The following is a 9,066-nucleotide window of genomic DNA, read 5'->3' on the forward strand; positions in this document are numbered from 1 at the left end:
GAAGGAGGAGGAGGAGGAGGAGGAGGAGGAGGAGGAGGAGGAGGAGGAGGAGCCACAGCAGCAGGACAGAGAATAGCAACTGCCACCCCCTCTCAGGGCTCTGGCATTTATCTACCCTCTCAAGAGTCTCCAGAATGGCACACATCACACACTTGCAAACACTGTGCAGCTGTCAAAACTACACCTCTGCTAGAGCAGGAAACACATCATAGTCAGCTGCTGTCTGAAGCAGCCCTGTGTCCCACACCTGGATTTAAAACAGAAACATTCATGTAGCATTTCTGTGTTTAAAGGAAACAAAGTTCTCTCGCCCACCCGGCAAGGCTGTCCCTTCTCTGCAGGCCCCACTCAGCCTTTCTTCCAGGACCTCTGTGTTGGTCTTGAGTGTCAGGCTTCAGCCATTGTCTCAACTGCTGCTGAGAACCTTCAGGGGCAGTTCTACACGGTGGGTGATCCAGTATTGCTTACAAGGGGATTGTCTAGAGCGCTGTGAGTAGGTGACTCATGAAAGTAGGCAGGGCATAGACCTTCAGGGATGAGAGTCAAAAGCAGTAGACCAGAGCAACTAGAGCAGGCAAGTATCAGGTCTGGCCTAAGTGCCAGTCCTTGAGATTTCAGACCCACTCCAGGGATAAACAGGGGGACAAGGTACAGGACAGGGTTGTCTTAAGGAATATTACAGTGGGACTTCCTCCACTGTGGTGGAGTCTTTGTAATGGCCTGAAGTGGTATGTGGGGATGGAAAGAGAGATGTGGGGCAAGCAATGAATCAGGCATGATGCTCACATCAAACTCCCAGACTGGTGGGAGTCAGTGGGCCCAGGGAGACAGCAGACCTTGGGAGTGGTGACCCAGACCCTACAGTGCTAGGGAGAGGGCACTTGGGCCTGGTGGGAAGTCAGAATGAAGTCCAGCCTAGACTTGGAGAACAAGAGTTGTCCCGGGTGAGAGTGGGTGGTCCTCTCTGCAGCAATAGTGCTCCCACAGGAAGGAGACAAGAAGATAACAGTGAAGGGCTCTGTGAAGTGCTGGGAGAAGTGTTTGTCTCATGTGTGCCAGGCCCTGGGTTCAACTCTCAGAACTGGAGGGGGGAGGGGGAGGAGGAAGAGAGAAAGGAAGGAAGGAAGAACTGATCAAATGATACTTTTGAAACCTTATCTCAGAATGAAGGAGAAGAAAAAGGAGACACTTGGAAACTTGGGACCACCCTAACTCTGCCAGGGGAGATGCAGTGGCCGGGCTCTGAAGAACTGCCTGGAGCTGAGGAAATGGATGTTTGTGTGTGAACAACTCCTTGGCCAGAAGGGAGGTTAGAGATAGCAACCAGGCAGCTATAGGTCCTGGCATTAGACCTGGGTCACCCCAGTGTACTGGCAAACATTTTTTCTCTCTCAATGCTGGCAGGGGCTATAGAGCTGGGCTGGATACCTGCAGGATGTCTCCCTGGCTGGAGCTGGTTGCCCACTTCATGTTTTGCTTGGCTGGGCTTCTGGCTGAGCCAGCAACCAGGCAGGAATATGACTCCCTCCACCCCACCCCACCCCACCCCACCCCCATACACGCATCACAGCTTCTGGTTCAGCCTCTGACTTCTGCTCCCTGGATCTCACTGCATCTCACACCCTCCTCAGCAGATGCAGGCTTTATATATGTATATCATCCTTAGGTTTCAGGGATCTTACTAGACACAAAAGCAAGAATACCACGTGTAGCAGAGTCTATTAATTAGTCCTCGGTCTCTGTCATCTCCCTTCTTTAGAGATAGCCCAGAACATCAGAAAAACCTGTGCTGTGCTTCCCATTTCCCATGAGGCAGTTGTGATGAAAGGCCAATAGAATCAATGGAATGAACGTGGTGCTCTATGGAAGTCTAGATACACACACACACATATATGTATATACACACATATATACACACACATATATATATACACACATATATACATACACACACGCACATATATATATACACACATATATATGTATATACACACACATATATGTATATACACACACATATATATACACACACATATATACACACACACACATATATACACACATATATATATACACACACATATACACCCACACACACATATATATACACACATATATATACACACATACACACACTATATATATATATACACACACATATATACACACATGCACATATATATATACACACACACATATATACACACACACATATATACACACACACACACACATATATATACATATACACACACATATACACACACACACATATATATGTATATGTATATGTATATATATATATATATATATATATATATATATATATATTTCAGATTGGTTTTTTTGTTAGTTTTTTGAGACCAGATCTCTGTGTAGCCCTCATTGTCCTGGACCTCAGAGTCCTCAGAGTCACAGAGATCTGCCTCTCTCTGCCTTGAAAGTGCTGGGATTAAAGGTATGTACCACCATGCCTGGCTTTGGTCTTTTATTTATTTATTTATTTATTTATTTATTTATTTATTATATGTGAGTACACTGTAGCTGTCTTCAGACATTCCAAAAGAGGGCATCAGACTTCGTAACAGATGGTTGTGAGCCACCATGTGGTTGCTGGGATTTGAACTCAGGACCTTCAGAAGAGCAGTTGGTGCTCTTAACCGCTGAACCATCTCATCAGCCCCAGCTTTGGTCTTTTTATGATTATTTACTTTTATTTTATGTGCACTGATGTCTTGCCTGCATGCATGTTTGTATGAGGGTTTCTGATCTCCTAGAACTGGAGTTACAGGCAGCTGTGAGCTGCCGTGTGGGTGTGGGAATTGAACCTGGGTCCTCTGGAAGAGCAACCAGTGCTCTTAACCACTGAGCCATCTCTCCAGCTCCCAAGACTTTTTATTTTTATGTGTATTGTATGGTTACTCAGCTTTCTTGTATGTCTGTGTACCCTATGTGCACCTGGTCCCTCTAGGAGGCCAGAGGAAGGTATCCCTGAGACTTGAGTCATAAGTGACTGTGAGTTGTGGGGGCTGGGAATAGAACCCAGGTCCTCTGGAATAGCTGTCAGTCCTCTAAACCACAGAGCCATTTTTCCAGTCACCTTGGTTTGAATTTTTTTAAAAAAGAGATTTATTTTATGTATGAGTGCTCTATCTGCATGTACATATGCATGCTAGAAGAAGGCATCAGATCCCATCACAGAGGGTTTTGAGCCACCATGTGGTTGCTGGGAATTGAACCTAGGTCCCCTGGAAGAGCCGCCAGTGCTCTTAACCGCTGAGCCATCTCTCCAGTACCGGTTTGAATATTTATAACCTTCGGGAAGGCTAGACATTTGCATGTTCATTGGCCACCTATGTTTCTTTTGTTAATTGTCTGTTTGTATCTCTTAGGTCATTTAGAAACCCTGCCGATAAATGTTTGTTTGTTTGTTTGTTTCAATATGGATGCTTGGGCTGCATATATTAAATGCATGCCTGATGCTCACGGAGGCCAGAAGAGGGCTCTGCATCACCTGGGACAGTCGGTGCATCCAGCTGTGAGCCACCTTAGGGTGCGAGTCACTGAACCTATGCTCTCTCTCTCAGCCCTTTGAGCTCATTTTTATTCTTTGGGCCTTGGGGGTGGGGTGCTGATTTTCTGGTGGTGGGTCTAGAACCCAGGTCCTTTTGCATGCTGGATAAATGCTTTCTCAATAAGCTAGACATTTGAAAGGAAAGTGGAATCAAATTAACTTTAAAAATGCACCTTCCCTTTATCAAAGCATTACTGGGGCAGGCACAGACATACATACAGGCAAAACACTCATAAACATAAAAACAAACAAACAAACAAACATTTAGAGACAGGGTTTCTCTGTGCAGCCCTGGCTCTCCTGGAACTTGCTCTATAGACCAGGCTGGTCTTGAACTCAGAGATCCCCTGCCTCCTGAGTCCTCCTGGTCAACACCACCTTGTGCACTTGCAGATAAGCATTTTTGAATGGAGGGCCAAGAAACCTGGTTTTTGCCATGTAGGCTCTAGGACCTCAGACACTGTCCCTTCTGGACACTGGGTATTTCCAGGAACCAAAAGATGTGTGACACACACCTAGGAGGTCTTTAAAAAAAAAAAATACTGTTTTCAGGCAAGAGTGTCCAGTTGTCTCCACAACATCTGGAACCATGACAGAGATTTAATAGTTTATCCAGGCCGGGCGGTGGTGACGCACGCCTTTAATCCCAGCACTTGGGAGGCAGAGGCAGGTGAATTTCTGAGTTTGAGGCCAACCTGGTCTACAGAGTGAGCTCCAGGACAGCAAGGGCTACACAGAGAAACCCTGTCTTGAAAAACCAAACAATAAATAAATAAAATAATAATAATAAATAGTGTATCCAGATGTGTCTCCATAAAACTTGAAACCATGACATAGAGATTTAATAATGTCATTTGCCCATTTCACAGAAGAGAGAAACTGAGACCCAGAGATGAAGTGATTGAGTCATTTATAATCAGCACTCAGGAGGCTGAGGTAGGAGGATCCTAAATTCTAGGCTAGCCTGGATTACATAGCAACACCCTGTCTCAGACAAACAAAGAGTGCAATGTTGCAAAGTGTGATTTCACAGCAGGTTGGTCTGCTGCCACAGCTGCTTTCTAAAACCACAGGAGGCTATGGATGCTCAGTCTCTGACCTGACCTAAGAGATGCAGATTCTTTTCCAGTGTTCTGTTTCCTTTGAAATTTCATCCTCAGTGACTTTTTGTTGTACACAGAGCCAAAGCTTGTATGCAACCAAGATTTCTACCCAGGGCAAGAAATATTGACATCTGAAGTTAATTTGGGTGAAGGTGTGTGGGGGGCAGCAAATGCTCATTTTGTCTGTAGCCCCATTTTGAGGGGTCTCCACCTCTCTAGCTTCACACTGGGCTGATTGTTACACAAAACTGTCACATGTCCTCTTCCCAGAGCAGCAGGCTTCAGGATTACTCATCAGCGTTGGATGCCTGCCCTGGCTGCATGTGGTGACCCCCCATTCCAGAGAGTCTCCCCACAGCTGGGCCCACTGTCTGCCCTGCGGTGAGTGGAAGGAATTCAGCACTCACTCTGCTCGCTCAGCAGCCAGGCCCAGGGAGCCTGGACCATGGAAAATCACGTGTGGTTTTCAAGCTGTCAGTAACCGAGAGGTTTGCCAGTGGGGATGGCCGGCCACTGTCTGGAAGACCCAGGTTCACATGGCTCAGGGAACCACTTCGCTCTGTGGGCTTGAGCAGCTGACCTCACTGGTGAAGTCCAGGCAGCTGGGCTGCAGAGAAGGAGCTATCTCTCGGGACTTCCACCAGGGGAAGGAAAAGTCCTTGTCCCTTTGGTTCCTCAGAAGACCGTGTCCAGAAGGGACAACGTCTGAGGTCCCAGAGGCCTAATGACGAAAGCCAGATTTCTTGGACCTATGATTTAAGAATGCTTCTTTCTACATGTGCATGGTGTTGTTGACCAGCTGATCTGGGAGCAACTGAAGAAAAAGGGCTCATAGGGCATCAGTACCCATGCCTTTACACTTCCTCAGCCTCCGTGTTGGGGCTGTTGCCACCGAGAGCCCATAAGCCTCAGGTCTGCTGCCTGGTTCCCAGGTTCTTGCAGCCTCCTGCCCCATTACAGCTCCTCACTAAGCTAGGGGGCCGACGGGGCCCACTGGCAGGTAAGTCTTGGTCTGAGATCAGGCTCAGGACCCTACATCATTAGAGTGGTGCTCAGGAGCTGCAGGGGGGGGGCTTCAGGGAGGAAGCTGGCCTGCCCTCCACACTGGCGCTGCCAGGGACTTGTTGGCTATTGATGTGAGGCAGCAGAATCTCTGGAGGGTGGGTGCTGTTCCGTCTCAGAAAGCTTAGCTGAGACTTTCTCTGTACTGATGCTATTATTGGAACAGGTAACCTTTCCCTGGGCCTTAGCTTCTTCACTGGGAAAGGGAGAAGCAGATTTACTCAGCAGGCCTTGCCACGGGGCCCCAGCTGGTCGGGACTTGAGCTTTCCTGAGAGGTGCACAGGCAGAGCCTGGCCAGCTGGTATTCCTTCATACTCCTCCAAAGCAGCTTGTGGGTCCTTGTGTGGGTTCTTTTGTCCAGGGTCCTACTTGTTGAGTTCCTGGACTCAGTCTTTTCTAGCCCCAACTTTCCAAAGGAAAGTTACACATCTTTGGTGGCTGGAGTTCTGGCAATTCCCAAGCCAAGACCCGTTGAAAGCTTCATACAGTCTATCGTGGTTTTATTTCCTGATGTTTATTTACTGCAAGGGGTGGTGCTGCCACTGCACGTGGACGGGAATTAGAAGACAACTTGCAGAAGCTGGTTCTTCCACGTGGGTCCTAGGAACAGAACTGGCCACCCGGCTCGGTGACAAGTGCTTTTATTCACTGAGCCAGTCATCTTGCTGGCCCACTCTATAGATACTCTTGAATGAATCAAAGAACCATGCATAGGCAAGGACCCACATGGAGGTGTGTGCAAACTGCCTTGAAATCTCAAGGCTGGTAGAGGGGGGCTGGGTGATCAATGGTCTGGCATTATTCTGTCTGGCCCACCTGCACCCAGGTATGACACATATGTTCTACAAGAGCATAGAGATAATACTTCATCGGTTCCCTTAAGGAGTGCCACAGTCTATGTCTCCCATCATGGCGTGAGAGGGACACTTTCAGAGAGATGCCATGAATTACTTAGGAACTTCTTCGAAAGTCACAGTATGTCTCAGACACAGAGTGTGAAGAGACACCATGACCATGGCAACTCTTTTTTTTGTTTGTTTGGTTTTTTTTTTGTTTTGTTTTTTTCGAGACAGGGTTTCTCTGTGTAGCCCTGGCTGTCCTGGAACTCACTCTGTAGACCAGGCTGGCCTCGAACTCAGAAATCTGCCTGCCTCTGCCTCCCAAGTGCTGGGATTAAAGGCGTGCACCACCACACCCGGCCATGGCAACTCTTATAAGGAAAACATTTAAATGGCTTACTGGTTCCAAGATTTAGCCCATTATTGTCATGGTGGGGAAACATGGTGGCATGTGACAGACATTGTCCTGGAGAAGGAGCCAAGATGTCTACATTCAGATCAGCAGGCAGCAAGAAGAGAGAGACACTGAGCCTGGCTTGAGCGTTTGAAACCTCAAAGCCCACCCCCAGTGACACACTTCCTCTAGCAAGGCTACACCTAGACCAAGAAGCCACACCTCCTAATAGTGCCACTTTCTGGTAACCGAGCAATCAAACAGGAGTCTATAGGAGTCGTTCCTAGTCTAACCACCACACAGAGAATGGATGAGGAAGCTGTGGTCACCGCTGGTTAAGGCAGGACTGAGATTTGAATATAGGAGGGATGGCAGTGTCACCGGCAAGCAGGAGTGGCCCTGACCCTTGTGATCAAAGCCAATCAGATATGTCCCAGGGGCTTGAATGATGCTGCAACTATGCCACATGCTGACCAGAGCCTTCTTGGCTGCTCCAAAGAAATGAACCCTTCTTCTTAGAGTCAAAACCACTCCCTCCCATTGAAGCACAGGAGAAGGAAATAGGAAATAGTATCCATTTCCAGCCCTTCCCGGCTCCCTCCCTCCCACTTCTGACTCAGCAGCAGCCAGCATTGACCGGCTAAGGTCAGATTTATTTATTTATTTATTTATTTATTTATTTATTTATTTACGTTTATGAGATGGTTTCTCTGTGTGGTTCTGGCTGTCCAGGAGCTCTGTAGACCACGAGGCTGGTTTCAAACTCAAAGATTCATCTGCCTCTCTGTCCTAAGCACTAGGATTAAAGGCAAACATCATTGCTGCCCAGCTCACTTCTTTGCTTGATTTTTAATTGTTTGTGTAGGAGTGTGCACCTATAGTACATCTGTGCACCAGGTGCATGCAGTACCCAGGGAGGCCAGAAGAGGGCATCAGATACTCCCAGAACTGGGGTGGTTGTGAGCCACCATGTGGGTGATGGGAACAGAACTTGGGTCTTCTGCAAAAGTAGAAAGGACTCTTAACCATTGAGCCATCTCTCCAGCTCTTACTTCTTTTTGAAGCAGGGTCTCACTACAGAATCCAGGCTGGCCTCAAAATGGCTGTCTTCCTGCCTTGACCTTCTGAATGCCAGGATGACGGGTGTGTACCACCAGACCTGACCTATCAGATTCACTTTAATTAAAAATGTTGATTTTTTTTTTAATCCTGTTTTCAGTATCTCTTCTCTCCACCCTAGGAGCCTGATCCCAGGATTGGCCTCTCATAAGAAGGGAGTGGGTTCCCCTCCTTCCATGGGGAGATCTGATACTGCAAAGAGAAAGGAGACCTTTGTGCCCGTTTCCATGTGACACCCACCCGTGCTTATGTGACACCACAGAACACCAATTCTCTTTGCCTTTGACCCAAGCTTAGTCTCCCTCTCTCCTGGCTCCTCTCCTGGGGCTTCCCTATGGAGGTAGCACTTACAGAAGATGCTTGTTCCAAACCTTCAGGGGTACAAACTACACAGATATACTGAAGGACAGGAGGCTGGGGCCTCCCCCCACCCCCAACAGCCACTGTTCTCTCAGGAGCTCTGCTTCTGCTCTGCAGCATTGAAAACAAAACTGAAGGACACCTTCCTTCTCTCAGGCCAGCCCAGTGCTGTTGTGTGATCCCTCGGGAAGACTCTAACGCATTCACAGGGACAACAGGAGTTGGGAGGGAGAGGAGTTACAGAACTTTCCAGCAGGACCTCAGGAGAACGCCTGGACACGGACAGGAACCCCCAACCCCTCAGGGACCCCCTTGGACCCTTTGAGTGCTCCTGATCATGGAAGCCACCAGCCTCCCGATTCCTCAGCTGTGGCCTTGGCAGTGCCCTCTGGACATTTGACTTAAACGCTATGCTCTTCAGCAGAGTGGAGAGCTCTCCTCACAGGCTCTGGCTTCTGGTTGTCCTCTTGCCCCAGCGCTGTGGGCCCAGGTTAGAAAGACTTCCTGAGGACGGGCTCCCTCGGGAGGATCCCCAGCGTAGCACTGTGCTCCCACGCACCTTTCCGGATTTTCTGTGTGGAGGCCTCAACCCCTCAGGCCTCCTGGGCCCAGCT

The sequence above is a fragment of the Mus musculus genome, chromosome 11, assembly GCF_000001635.26.
Source record: "Mus musculus strain C57BL/6J chromosome 11, GRCm38.p6 C57BL/6J".
NCBI lineage: Eukaryota > Metazoa > Chordata > Mammalia > Rodentia > Muridae > Mus > Mus musculus.